Raw genomic sequence first — 15,578 nt, 5'->3', positions numbered from 1 at the left:
CGAGGAGACAAGGAGGCAGACTAGTCCGCGGAGTCAATCTCAATAGTTGTTTTGATACCTTGACTCTACAATTTCAATTGCTCTCACAATTGACCAGGAGATGGAAATCTCCCACTACATAAATCCATAGACTTTATATATATAAATACATCCCTTACAACCATTATTAAGTATTTGCTACTTAATTTCAAATGATGGAGAAATGCATTAGGCTACAAATTTGAGGATAAAATAGGCTATCCTGGAACTGTGTTATAACATTGATATGACAATAATTCACCAGGTCTTGAGGGATGACAGTTTTATTTTGCATCATCATGGTGTACTGTCTTTATTGTGTTCTTAAAGAGCTAGTAGAGACAGGTATCCCCAGGCTACCAAAGTTCAGTATCTTCTTGTTCTGAACTCCAAATCAACCCCTGCCCACTACGTCCTATAGGTACTCATGTAGATCTGAGAGGATATGCATTATAGCAATAGCTTCATTCAGGCATGGAGTGTGTCCCAAATAGCACCATATTCCCTATATAGTGTACTCTATTCCCTATATAGTGCACTTCTTTTGACCAGGGCTCATAGGGCTCGGGTCAAAAATAGTGCACTATATAGGGAATAATATGGTGCCATTTGGGATGCATTATTGGTCTGATTCTGCATGATGGAGAACAGAGAAAAGTCTTACGTTTCTACAAGCCTTACTTTACTCCCGCTCTGTCACCACTATGACTAGCTATAACCACCACTATTACCAGTCTGTCACCACTATGACACGCTATAACCACCACTATTACCAGTCAGTCACCACTATGACACGTTATAACCACCACTATTACCAGTCTGTCACCACTATGACACGCTATAACCACCACTATTACCAGTCTGTCTGTCACCACTATGACAAGCTATAACCACCACTATTACCAGTCTGTCACCACTATGACAAGCTATAACCACCACTATTACCAGTCTGTCACCACTATGACACGCTATAACCACCACTATTACCAGTCTGTCACCACTATGACACGCTATAACCACCACTATTACCAGTCTGTCACCACTATGACACGCTATAACCACCACTATTACCAGTCTGTCACCACTATGACACGCTATAACCACCACTATTACCAGTCTGTCACCACTATGACACGCTATAACCACCACTATTACCAGTCTGTCACCACTATGACACGCTATAACCACCACTATTACCAGTCTGTCACCACTATGACACGCTATAACCACCACTATTACCAGTCTGTCACCACTATGACACGCTATAACCACCACTATTACCAGTCTGTCACCACTATGACACGCTATAACCACCACTATTACCAGTCTGTCACCACTATGACACGCTATAACCACCACTATTACCAGTCTGTCTGTCACCACTATGACACGCTATAACCACCACTATTACCAGTCTGTCACCACTATGACACGCTATAACCACCACTATTACCAGTCTGTCACCACTATGACACGCTATAACCACCACTATTACCAGTCTGTCACCACTATGACACGCTATAACCACCACTATTACCAGTCTGTCACCACTATGACACGCTATAACCACCACTATTACCAGTCTGTCTGTCACCACTATGACACGCTATAACCACCACTATTACCAGTCTGTCACCACTATGACACGCTATAACCACCACTATTACCAGTCTGTCACCACTATGACACACTATAACCACCACTATTACCAGTCTGTCACCACTATGACACGCTATAACCACCACTATTACCAGTCTGTCACCACTATGACACGCTATAACCACCACTATTACCAGTCTGTCACCACTATGACACGCTATAACCACCACTATTACCAGTCTGTCACCACTATGACACGCTATAACCACCACTATTACCAGTCTGTCACCACTATGACACGCTATAACCACCACTATTACCAGTCTGTCACCACTATTACCAGTCTGTCTGTCACCACTATGACACACTATAACCACCACTATTACCAGTCTGTCACCACTATGACACGCTATAACCACCACTATTACCAGTCTGTCTGTCACCACTATGACACGCTATAACCACCACTATTACCAGTCTGTCACCACTATGACACGCTATAACCACCACTATTACCAGTCTGTCACCACTATGACACACTATAACCACCACTATTACCAGTCTGTCTGTCACCACTATGACACGCTATAACCACCACTATTACCAGTCTGTCACCACTATGACACGCTATAACCACCACTATTACCAGTCTGTCTGTCACCACTATGACACGCTATAACCACCACTATTACCAGTCTGTCACCACTATGACACACTATAACCACCACTATTACCAGTCTGTCTGTCACCACTATGACACGCTATAACCACCACTATTACCAGTCTGTCACCACTATGACACACTATAACCACCACTATTACCAGTCTGTCTGTCACCACTATGACACACTATAACCACCACTATTACCAGTCTGTCACCACTATGACACACTATAACCACACTATTACCAGTCTGTCTGTCACCACTATGACACGCTATAACCACCACTATTACCAGTCTGTCACCACTATGACACGCTATAACCACCACTATTACCAGTCTGTCACCACTATGACACGCTATAACCACCACTATTACCAGTCTGTCACCACTATGACACGCTATAACCACCACTATTACCAGTCTGTCTGTCACCACTATGACACGCTATAACGACCACTATTACCAGTCTGTCACCACTATGACACGCTATAACCACCACTATTACCAGTCTGTCACCACTATGACACGCTATAACCACCACTATTACCAGTCTGTCACCACTATGACACGCTATAACCACCACTATTACCAGTCTGTCACCACTATGACACGCTATAACCACCACTATTACCAGTCTGTCACCACTATGACACGCTATAACCACCACTATTACCAGTCTGTCACCACTATGACACGCTATAACCACCACTATTACCAGTCTGTCACCACTATGACACGCTATAACCACCACTATGACACGCTATAACCACCACTGCCCTACTGTGACAAGCTATAGACCCACTAGTACCAGTGCATTAGAGTAAATATCACCATTAGGCTATGTCTATGATGTTGTGCGATGTTATTGTTCTACAAAAATAGCAACAAATGAATCCCAAACCACAGATTTTAATACACATATATATCATTTAGGGTGCTACTTTAAAGTGAATTACATATACAAAGTTGCAGATTAGCAGAGAGCAAGCAGTGGTAGTTAGTTAACAACATTGAGAAATGAAATCAAACGTAAACTACTTACAGTACATTAAAATAATACCACTTATTGTCAGGTCCATAAGTATTTGGACAGTGACACAATTTGCATCCTTTTGGCTCTGTAGGCCTCCACAATGGTTTTGAAAGGAAACAATCAAGATGTGCTTTAAGTGTAGACTTTCATCTTTAATTTAAGGGTTTTGTCAAAATTATTGTCTGAACCGTGTCGGAAATAAAACAATTTTTATACATAGCCCCACAATTTTAGAGGCTCAAAAGTAATTGGACAAACTAACATAATCATAAATTACATTGTGAGTTTTAATACTTGGTTGCATATCCTTTGCAGTCAATGACTGCCTGATGTCTGGAACCCACAGGCATCACCTGACGCTGGGTTTCTTCCCTGGTGATGTTCTGCCAGGCCTTTACTGCAGCTGTCTTCAGTTCCTGCTTGTCCTTGGGGAGTTTTGCCTTCAGCAAGTGAAATGCATGCTCAATTGGATTCAGATCAGGTGATTGACTTGGCCATTTCAGAACATTCCACTTCTTTGCCTTAAAAAAGTATTGGGTTGCTTTCGCAGTATGCTTCGGGTCATTGTCCATCTGCACTGTGAAGCGCCGTCCAAAGAGTTTTGAAGCATTTGGCTGAATCCGAGCAGATAATAAATAAACACTTCAGAATTAATTTAGCTGCTTTTGACAGCAGTCACATCATCAATAAATACAAGGGAACCAGTTCCATTGGCAGCCATACAGGCCCACGCCATAACACTACCTCCACCATGCTTCACAGATGAGGTGGTATGCTTCGGATCATGAGCAGTTCCTTCCCTTCTCCATACTCTTCTCTTCCCATCATTCTGGTACAAGTTGATATTTGTCTCATCTGTCCATAGGATGTTCCAGAACTGTACAGGCTTTTTAAGATGTTTTTTGGCAAACTCTAATCTGGTCTTCCTGTTTTTGAGGCTTACCAATGGTTTACATCTTGTGGTTTTCTGTGGTCTTCCGGGCCTTTTGGTGTTCCTGAGCTCACCAGTGTGTTCTTTCTTTTTAAGAATGTACCAAATAGTTGATTTGGCCACACCTAATGTTTTTGCTATCTCTCTAATGGGTTTGTTTTGATTTTTCAGCCTAATGATGGCATGCAGTGACAGCTATTTGGACTTCATATCGAGGGTTAACAGCAACAGATTCCAAATGCAAATGCCACACTTGAAATCAACTCTAGACCTTTTATCTGCTTCCTTGTAAATTATCTAATGAGGGAATAACACACACCTGGTCATGGAACAGCTGAGCAGCCAATCACACACCTGGTCATGGAACAGCTGAGCAGCCAATCACACACCTGGCCATGGAACAGCTGAGCAGCCAATCACACACCTGGTCATGGAACAGCTGAGCAGCCAATCACACACCTGGTCATGGAACAGCTGAGCAGCCAGTTGTCCAATTACTTTTGGTCCCTTAAAAATGGGGGGACCACATATGAAAAGTGCTGTAATTCCTACACCGTTCAACCGATTTGGATGTAAATACTCTCAAATTAAAGCTGAAAGTCTGCAATTTCAGCTCATATTAATTATTTAATTTCAACTACAATATGCTGTGGTAGACAGCTACAATAATACTAACTTGGTAAATGTCCAAATATTTATGGACCTGACTGTAAATAGCCACATTCAAGTAACAAAACTATCACAGGATACATATTATTAATTGCCCTTTGCCACCAAATATATATATTAATGATTTATAAAAGTTATGATCATATTTTCAATTAAACATATCATGTATTTTTCATGTGGTACTTTATAACTTTATATAAATTATACACTGAGTCTGAAGACACACTTTCTCACATGTTACAGTTAAGTACATTAATGCAGTGGCTAACGGCGGCTATAGGTTTATTTTATGCAGTGGCTAACGGCGGCTATAGGTTTATTTTATGCAGTGGCTAACGGCGGCTATAGGTTTATTTTATGCAGTGGCTAACGGCGGCTATAGGTTTATTTTATGCAGTGGCTAACGGCGGCTATAGGTTTATTTTATGCAGTGGCTAACGGCGGCTATAGGTTTCCTTCACGCCAAAGCATTGCTCTGGTACAATGATGTGGTCATTTGATAGAGGCCAGGGCCGGATTCATAAAGCCCCTCAGAGTAGCAGTGCTGACCGACGATCAGGTCCTCCATGTCCATATCATATTATCTATTCTAAAATGCAAAACTGATCATATATCATTTCTCAGACAAGGTTTGCAAAAGTATGTTAACTTTTCCAAAATTACCAGGTTTTCCAGAAATCCTGGTTGGAGAATTCTGGGTTTCCTGCTTATTCCTCTCTGATTCTATGAATCTTCCAACCAGGATTTCTGGAAAAAACTGGGACTTTTTGGAAAGTTACTGGAAATAGTTTACCCTAACTCAGATCCGGTCTCTCTCGTGTTAAATTGTCTACCCTAACTCAGATCCGGTCTCTCTCGTGTTAAATTGTTTACCCTAACTCAGATCCGGTCTCTCTCGTGTTAAATTGTCTACCCTAACTCAGATCCGGTCTCTCTCGTGTTAAATTGTCTACCCTAACTCAGATCCGGTCTCTCTCGTGTTAAATTGTTTACCCTAACTCAGATCCGGTCTCTCTCGTGTTAAATTGTCTACCCTAACTCAGATCCGGTCTCTCTCGTGTTAAATTGTCTACCCTAACTCAGATCCGGCCTTGTGTTTGGGTCACTGTAGGCCTAGTCTTCAGGGTGGTAGTAGTCTTGCTTTCCAGACTGATGGGGCTCCACGGCGGACTGTGGGAAGGGACTAGGGTGGTAGAAGAGCAGGTTCCAGTGTAGTGACGAGGAGTCAGCATCTTACAGGAGAAATGGTGTCGCGCGTCGGGAGCTTCTGGGAAGAAAGGGAATAAGAACTATATAGATCCACTAGATGAAGAAACATATGCACTGGGTGTGTGTGTTGTGTGTGTGTGTGTTGTGTGTGTTGTGTGTGTGTGTGTGTGTGTTGTGTGTGTGTTGTGTGTGTGTGTGTGTGTGTGTGTGTGTGTGTGTGTGTGTGTGTGTGTGTGTGTGTGTGTGTGTGTGTGTGTGTGTGTGTTGTGTGTGTGTGTGTGTGTGTGTGTGTGTGTGTGTGTGTGTGTGTGTGTGTGTGTGTGTTGTGTGTGTGTGTGTGTGTGTGTGTGTGTGTGTTGTGTGTTTGTGTGTGTGTGTTGTGTGTGTGTGTGTGTGTGTGTGTGTGTGTGGTGTGTGTGTGTGTGTGTGTGTGTGTGTGTGTGTGTGTGTGTGTGTGTGTGTGTGTGTGTGTGTGTGTGTGTGTGTGTGTGTGTGTGTGTGTGTGTGTGTGTGTGTGTGTGCTCCTCACAATACACAATTACTTTCTGTTGATGTGTTTTCAAAATGCATATACAGTCATGGCCAAAATTGTTGGCACCCCTGAAATTTTTCCAGAAAATGAAGTATTTCTCACAGAAAAGTATTGAAATTACACATGTTTTGCTATGCACATGTTTATTTCCTTTGTGTGTATTGGAATAACACAAAAAAAACAGGAAAAAAGCAAATTTGACATAATTTCACACAAAACTCAAAAAATGGGCCGGACAAAATGATTGGCACCCTTAACTTAATATTTAGTTGCACACCCTTTGGAAAAAATAACTGAAATCAGTCGCTTCCTATAACCATCAATAAGCTTCTTACACCTCTCACCCGGAATTTTGGACCACTCTTCTTTTGCAAACTGCTCCAGGTCTCTCATATTGGATGGGTGCCTTTTCCCAACAGCAATTTTAAGATCTCTCCACAGGTGTTCAATGGGATTAAGATCTGGACTCATTGCTGGCCACTTCAGAACTCTCCAGCGCTTTGTTGCCATCCATTTCTGGGTGCTTTTTGAAGTATGTTTGGGGTCATTGTCCTGCTGGAAGACCCATGATCTCGGACGCAAACCCAGCTTTCTGACACTGGGCCCTACATTGCGACCCAAAATCCTTTGGTAATCCTCAGATTTCATGATGCCTTGCACACAGTCAAGGCACCCAGTGCCAGAGGCAGCAAAACAACCCCAAAACATCTTTGAACCTCCACCATATTTGACTGTAGGTACTGTGTTCTTTTCTTTGAAGGCTTCATTACATTTTCGGTAAACAGTAGAACGATGTGCTTTACCAAAAAGCTCTATCTTGGTCTCATCTGTCCATAAGACGTTCTCCCAGAAGGAATTTGGCTTACTCATGTACATTTTGGCAAACTGTAGTCTTGCTTTTTTATGTCTCTGTGTCAGCAGTGGGGTCCTCCTGGGTCTCCTGCCATAGCGTTTCATTTCATTCAAATTTCGACGTATAGTTCGCGCTGACACTGATGCACCCTGAGCCTGCAGGACAGCTTGAATTTCTTTGGAACTTGTTTGGGGCTGCTTATCCACCATCCGGACTATCCTGCGTTGCAACCTTTCATCAATTTTTCTCTTCCGTCCACGTCCAGGGAGATTAGCTACAGTGCCATGGGTTGCAAACTTCTTGATCATGTTGCGCACTGTGGACAAAGGAACATCTAGATCTCTGGAGATGGACTTGTAACCTTGAGATTGTTGATATTTTTCCACAATTTTGGTTCTCAAGTCCTCAGACAGTTCTCTTTTCCTCTTTCTGTTCTCCATGCTTAGTGTGGCACACACAGAAACACAATGCAAAGACTGAGTCAACTTCTCTCCTTTTTATCTGCTTTCAGGTGTGATTTTTAGATTGCCCACACCTGTTACTTGCCCCAGGTGAGTTTAAAGGAGCATCACATGCTTGGAACAAACTTATTTATCCACAATTTTGAAAGGGTGCCAATAACTTTGTCCGGCCCATTTTTTTAGTTTTGTGTGAAATTATGTCAAATTTGCTTTTTTCCTGTTTTTTTTTGTGTTATTCCAATACACACAAAGGAAATAAACATGTGCATAGCAAAACATGTGTAATTTCAATACTTTTCTGTGAGAAATACTTCATTTTCTGGAAAAATTTCAGGGGTGCCAACAATTTTGGCCATGACTGTAAGTTTATTCTCTTTTTTCTCAGTAAATGTAACTTGACAAACCTATTTGAATTCAAAAGTAGTTACAAAGGCAGTTGTGGGTCAATTGAATCAAGGCCACGATCTAAACTGTAATAACACTTGACAGACTGTTTATGCCTTCGGATGAGACGGACGGCAGAGTGAAGGGAAAGCAGCCAACAAGTGCTCAGCATATGTGGGAACTCCTTCAAGACTGTTGGAAAAACATTCCAGGTGAAGCTGGTTGAGAGAATGCCAAGAGTGTGCAAAGCTGTCATCAAGGCAAAGGGTGGCTATTTGAAGAATCTCAAATATAAAATAAATTTAGATTTGTTTAACACTTTTTTAGTTACTACATGATTCCATATGTGTTATTTCATAGTTTTGATGTCTTCACTATTATTTTACAATGTAAAAAATTGTAAAAAAATAAAGAAAAACCCTGGAATGAGTAGGTGTTCTAAAACCTTTGACTGGTACTGTATGTAAATAAGGTATTTCTGTTTTTTATTTTTAATACATTTGCTAAAATTTCTAAAAACCTGTTTTCGCTTTGTCATTATGGGGTATTGTGTGTAGATTGATGAGGAACACATTTAATATAATCCATTTTAGAATAAGGCCGTAAATTAACAACATGTGGAAAAAGTCAAGGGGTCTGAATACTTTCCGAATGCACTGTATATTTATTTATCAGCATATTCCTACAGGCTTCATATCAGTTACCTTTCAACTTGTGTTGAATAGCATATGCAAGCCTTTTCCTCTTTCTCCAGCTCGCTGCATAATGTGTCTATATGTAACGGCCAGATGATTATATTTTTTACATTTTTACATTTTTAGTCATTTAGCAGACGCTCTTATCCAGAGCGACTTACAGTTAGTGAGTGCATACATTTTTATTTTTTATACTGGAATCGAACCCACAACCCTGGCGTTGCAAATGCCATGCTCTACCAACTGAGCTACATCCCTGCCGGCCATTCCCTCCCCTACCCTGGACGACGCTGGGCCAATTGTGCGCCGCCCCATGGGGTCTCCCGGTCGCGGCCGGCTACGACAGAGCCTGGATTCGAACCAGGATCTCTAGTGGCACAGCTAGCACTGCGATGCAGCGCCTTAGACCACTGCGCCACTCGGGGGAGCCTGCTCCATATGAGGAGCAGACTAGGATTTACATCAGTGGCTTTCAAACTTTGGGGACAGTTCACCATGTTGCTGTAGCCCTGAACTAAGCTCACCGGATTCACCTAGTCAAGGGCTCGATGATTAGTTGACAAGGTGAATCAGGTATGCTAGCTGTGGAATAGATTAAATGCTTTGTATGGCTGGGGGTTCACGAGAAGAGGTTGGAGAACCCCTGATTTACATGGCTGGGGGTTCACGAGAAGAGGTTGGAGAACCCCTGATTTACATGGCTGGGGGTTCCCGAGAAGAGGTTAGAGAACCCCTGATTTACATGGCTGGGGGTCCACGAGAAGAGGTTGGAGAACCCCTGATTTACATGGCTGGGGGTTCACGGGAAGAGGTTGGAGAACCCCTGATTTACGTCACTCATTTAGAGATGTAAATCTACATTTAGGCCTGTATACATCTCCACCATATGTAATGAGCTTATCAAGATACATTTAGAGCATAGACTATTCATCAATGTATTTATTTAGCAAACAATTGCATTTGATCAATCAACCAATTAAATGTATTCATATAGCCCTTTTTACATCAACACTTGTTGGTGCTGTTTAATGGTCCCACTTTATTAACGAAATTGTAAGCAGCTACTTACTTACTTACTTACTTACTTTATTGTCCCCATGGGGAAATTTTGTTGCAGTGTCATGTACACATTTAAAGTGGCGTTAAATACAAAACAAGATTGACAATACAACCTAGTATTGTCTTTTATACCAGTATGCCTCAGTCTGAATGGTCGGTACGTTCTCACCTCTGACAATATGAAGCTGCTGAAACATCTCCTCTCTGTAGGACAGCTCCCTTTTCATCTGATCATGGACATTATCTGGGGAGCAATTAGAATAGCGTAGTCATCTTTAGTATGGCCTATAAACTAGCCTACTCGGCTATTCTTTTAACATGTCATCCTACCGGGGCAAAATGGAATCTAGCTTCCTAAATTACAATTGCAGGTGCAACAAATAGCCATATGCGTTTGATAGAAACATAAATGACAATCGAACCATGCACTACAAAACTAGCATGCACTAATCCCGCGTTCACATACTACTCGGAACAAGGAAACCCAGAAATGTCCGACTTGCTAACTGGTTGAACACGGCACGTATATAACTACAACCAGTTAGCAAGTCGACATTTCAGAGTTTCCTAGATCCGACTAGCACGTGAACACGACATTGTCAAATAAAACGTAGTGCAAAACCTAATCGACTTGTTTTTGTTCAGCGTTCAAGATGCTGATCATGACAAGCATGACATGAAGAGAAACACTCATAAAAAAATATACTCTAACCCGTTGGAATCAAAAACTATTACACTGTGAAATTTGATCAGATGAACAATAGCTTTGTTTCCATGAACTTGTCCAGTGTTTTTTATTTTTTGTTTTTTTCAGGTGTTCTAATATTTGCCACATTCTAATAATGGTCATGTGTCTAACGTATCGCCACGGATCTGGAGCCCAGGCACGGTGGGCTGCCTAGGCACGGTGGGCTGCCCAGGCACGGTGGGCTGCCTAGGCACGGTGGGCTGCCCAGGCACGGTGGGCTGCCCAGGCACGGTGGGCTGCCTAGGCACGGTGGGCTGCCTAGGCTAGTCGATGCCATGGTGACGCTGGCACTGCTGTAGATCTGAAATAATTGGATGGTGAAACTTGCCAGCCAACCAGAAAAGCAAGGCGAAGCAATTCTGGCATTCTTGAAACTCAGGATAATCCCTGTCCTGCAAAGAAACATTATTTTTATAACTTGAAAAAAAAAAAGAATATTTGCAAGCAGTAAACTAGGCATTTACAATGAAACGTGGAGCGGAGCTTATAGTTACGTGATGACATCACGTGCCCCGCGTACCTTCAGAAGTATTCCGCAATCATCATTTATCCTAAAAACACCGTTTCCATCATCATTTATCCTAAAAACACCGTTTCCATCATCATTTATCCTAAAAACACCGTTTCCATCATCATTTATCCTAAAAACACCGTTTCCATCATCATTTATCCTAAAAACACCGTTTCCATCATCATTTATCCTAAAAACACCGTTTCCATCATCATTTATCCTAAAAACACCGTTTCCATCATCATTTATCCTAAAAACACCGTTTCCATCATCATTTATCCTAAAAACACCGTTTCCATCATCATTTATCCTAAAACCACCGTTTCCATCATCATTTATCCTAAAAACACCGTTTCCATCATCATTTATCCTAAAAACACCGTTTCCATCATCATTTGTCGCAGAAAAGTTAGTTCGACAAAAGAGAAATACACCGTCGAACAGATAAAAATGTTGTTGATCTTTAGAAAATGTCTCCTATATCTGCCGTTTCCATTACACGTGTCACAATGATATTTTTTTTTGCGACATTGCTTTTGTCCAGCCAGCCAGCGTGGAATAATCCTGGGTCAATGGAAACCTGCCTACTGAATTATACCTTTTAAATGTTGGAATTCTCGTTCCAGTTTCTTCCTTAGCTCCACGAGTTGTTTCTGCAATTCGTCTGTAGAAAAGGAACGAACAAATGTGTTAAAAATAGAAAATCAATACGGGTTGAAAATTGCTTCGGGGTTTAGGCTAAACGGTATAGGCTGAATGGTGTCGGTTAAATTATATAGGCTCATTTATGTTTAACGATTCATGTTAAGCGATTGGTAAAAGGCCTGGGGTGAAAGCTGTTCTATTTCTATTATATTCTGTAGGGATCATTTAGGGTTCATTTAGGGATAATTTAGGGATCATTCCAATTATTAAAGAAAGGATATAATAAACATTAACTTAGTTAAACAAAATAGACCAACATGTATTATTAATAATAATATTAATACAAATTATAATTGTTATTTAATGGTCTTACATTTTGCCAGTTTTTCTATGTCTGTCTGAGTTTGTGTGAGACTCTGCTAACATCGTGCGTCGATTCCTCGTCTGAATATATACAGAGACAACATTTATAACATTACAAAATATTTTTAAAAAAATAGGCTATAAAATAGAGGCTTAAATATTTGTATATCAAAAGTTCTGACAGAAAATGTCAAATACGCTATAAGCGACTGACAAGTGTAGCACTTGAACTAACCCTCGTTCGGTTCTTCTCTCGGGCTCTCCTCACTGTTTTGGCCGTTATAAGACTTGGTTTCAACCTCTTCCACTGTCGAAGAAGGCTCCTCTCTACTGGCACTGTCATCTGAATAAACAACAAATAAATTCTCGTTCCTTTTTCACAAAATGTATTTTATTATAAAAATGTTAACAGAACGACATCCAACCTTTCGATTCCACATTGTCTGTCTGGTAATTCGTTGCTGAACCAAAAGCATATGGACTTCTCCTTTGTTGCATATCACTCCTGTCCGGTGAATACACCTAGATAAATCGGACAGGATAATGAGGATTGTTGGTGAATTGCATTCAATAATACTCTCTGACATTGGGACACATTCGACTATTGGATAGTGTATTTGAACGGTCTTTGATTATCTGCTATTCACACAGACAAAACAAACATGTGCATAAAATAAAAGATGAGCCCAATGTGTGCGTAAAAGCAAGAGGATGATGACTTTTTAAATTAATCAATGAATTAATAACAACTAAAAAGTATATTCCTTAGTATGTAAATGGTCATTTCATATAATGAGCAGGCCCATATCAATCACTCACTTCAACAAAAGACGTGGTCTTATTGCTGTCCGGCAGCTGTTTGCCCTGTCTATCTCTATTTGAAGACAGCACCACGTGTAGTGGTAGGTTCATTCTCTGTGAGTCGACCACAGCGGCCTGCTCCGGCTCTGGGACGGATTCCAGGCCGTTTGGTGAACCTGCGCCGCCCGTCAGGTTTAGAACAGGGATAGGGGGGCTCCTGCAGTCCTCAATGGAGTGCGGAAGTGACTTCTCATCCTCCTGTGATTTATTGGTCTCCACGTCTACATCTGGCTCGCCAACGCTGTCCACGCTGCCTGGGGACAAGGACCTGTAGCTCGAGTTCTCGTTCAGGAAATCAGGTGACAGATACCCAGCTCGAGTCCCGTTGTACTTCCCCCGGTTACAGTAAAGTTTGGCTATACTCTCAGCGTCTTTGATGACGGGTCTGAATGCGGAGACATAGCCAACCTTCCCGGGTAGAAGGGGCATTATACCGTCCATTGACCTCGCCTCATCCCCGGACTTGTTGTCCTCATTCCGGGTGGACTGAGTGCTGGAGCAACGCTCACTGTCCACCAGGCTGTTCTTCGGTGTGTTATTATTTCTGTCACCCTGCTCGGATGCGTCCAGCTCACTCTGTCTGGCGCACAGGACCGCCGAGGGCTGCTTGGGCTGGGCCTGGCGCTGTGGCTGGAGGTGGGGGTGGGGGTAGGACGGCATGGGGAGGCCGTCTGCAGTTGGCCAGAACATGGGGAAAGAGTGGTAGGCGCTGTCCTTGGTGCGGGGCCAGGAGAAGACCCCAGAGAGGTGGGCTTTATTTGGCTCCCCCATCACACCGACAGCCTCCTTCTTCTGACACAACCCGAAGGCCGGAAACCCGTAGGGGTGTGGGAAGAGAGGTGGAGGGATCTTCACGTTCTGCAGCATCCCGAAGCTTTTGCTGGGCACCGGGATAACGGGATAGCTGCGCGTGATGCTCGTCACACTCCCCATGCCTCCCCGGTTGTCCTCGCAGCGGACGATTTCAGGGGGGGTCTCCGGTGAGTCTCTCCGGGGCAGGTTGAAAGGTTCTTGGTGAGGTTTTAACGGAGAGGAACGTTCGGACCCGTGGCTGTGCATGGGCAGCGTCCTCTTCCGGTTGCCCCCGTTGAACATGGCTTTGACGTCCTCCCACGCATGAGCTACGTCATCCGGTGAGCCCTTGTCAGTCAGTTGGAGGTGTCTCCTCCAGGAGTTAAAGTTAGCAGCGTCTGGCTGGGTATACTTGGACTCTGATGTACGGTGAGAGTGAAATATGAACTTATTTGGTGAAAAATACATATTGCAGTAGAAACACTTGATGCACTTGGCTCGGGAGCTGTTGTACCTGGCTGGTATAAAGTTACCACGGCTCCCCCACGTGCACTCGTGGGAAACATCAAACGCGAAATTCTCCGGTAGTCTTGGAGGGTTGTGGGCTCCAAGAAACGATTTACAAAGCCTCTCGGCTTCGCGCTTTGTGATCATCCCACAGCGCCTCGAGGAGATGGGCATGGCGCCCGCGCGCCTCAGTATCTCCAGCTGGACCGGGGTGCACTGCACGCAGGTGATGCCCAGAGCCACGCGCCGGTTGTGGATCTCGTTGTAGCTGTAGTTCTTCAGCAGGGTGTTGGAGATCTGCGCCAGGCACAGTCTCTCCTGGCCATCTAGCACCAGGCAGACTATGGGTATTCCATACAGGGCGGTCTCGCTGACCTGGTTGGGTTTCAGGTTGGGGTTGAATGTTGGGAGGTCCTGTTTGGAGCTCGGTGGAGAGCAGCTGGAGTCCCGTCCCGCCGGTAGCCGAGTAAGATTAAACTCCATTACTGGAAACCTGCAGAAGAAAAACTAAACAATTATTATCATGATAATCGTTTCCCCTTTTTTTTAACCAATGAAAGCTAATTTATAATGATAATTTAAACAATAATTATCCTCTTTCCAGCTTCAAAAAGATAAACAGCATTGTTATAACATTGATTAGCATACAACAACAGCAAATAATAAGACTTATAACGACACTAGACCTAATAATAATAATGATCAAAAAGACCTACTAATAATAAATAGGTTTAGTAAAAAATGCTTATATACTTAAATGCAATAGGCTAAATAATAACAATTTCACGTGAAAGGTTGAAACCCAACCAGGTCAGCGAGACCGCCCTACCCATAGTCTAGTGGTTTCTCAGGAAAACATTTTAACTTGGATATTGCTCTATTAGCTGCCTGCACCAGTCATTAAACCGGATGAGAGCTGACTTTAGCAGGGCCCAGAGATTAGGAATATACCTTAGCAGGGCCCAGAGATGAGGAAAATAGCTTAGCAGGGCCAGCTAAGAGGCTAACACGGTACAGAGCAGAAGGAGAATACACATTTAGCGG

The 15,578-nt window shown here is 42.8% G+C and overlaps 1 pseudogene across 1 annotated transcript; it reads right to left on the bottom strand.

Moving 5' to 3' along the window:
- Positions 1–5,993: 5,993 nt before the first annotated feature.
- LOC311134808 (SKI family transcriptional corepressor 1 homolog-B-like) lies at positions 5,994–15,017 on the bottom strand (annotated as a pseudogene). Its single transcript has 7 exons — positions 13,194–15,017; positions 12,800–12,896; positions 12,610–12,717; positions 12,385–12,455; positions 11,965–12,030; positions 10,277–10,351; positions 5,994–6,181 (listed from the first exon to the last, which is right to left on the bottom strand). The product of its transcript is annotated as an SKI family transcriptional corepressor 1 homolog-B-like (transcript).
- Between the last annotated feature and the right edge of the window lie 561 nt (positions 15,018–15,578).

Source organism: Coregonus lavaretus, assembly GCF_964263955.1.
Source record: "Coregonus lavaretus genome assembly, chromosome: 9".
Taxonomy (NCBI): domain Eukaryota; kingdom Metazoa; phylum Chordata; class Actinopteri; order Salmoniformes; family Salmonidae; genus Coregonus; species Coregonus lavaretus.
Note: the sequence above shows the minus strand (reverse complement) of the source record. Positions and strands in the feature narration are given on the sequence as shown.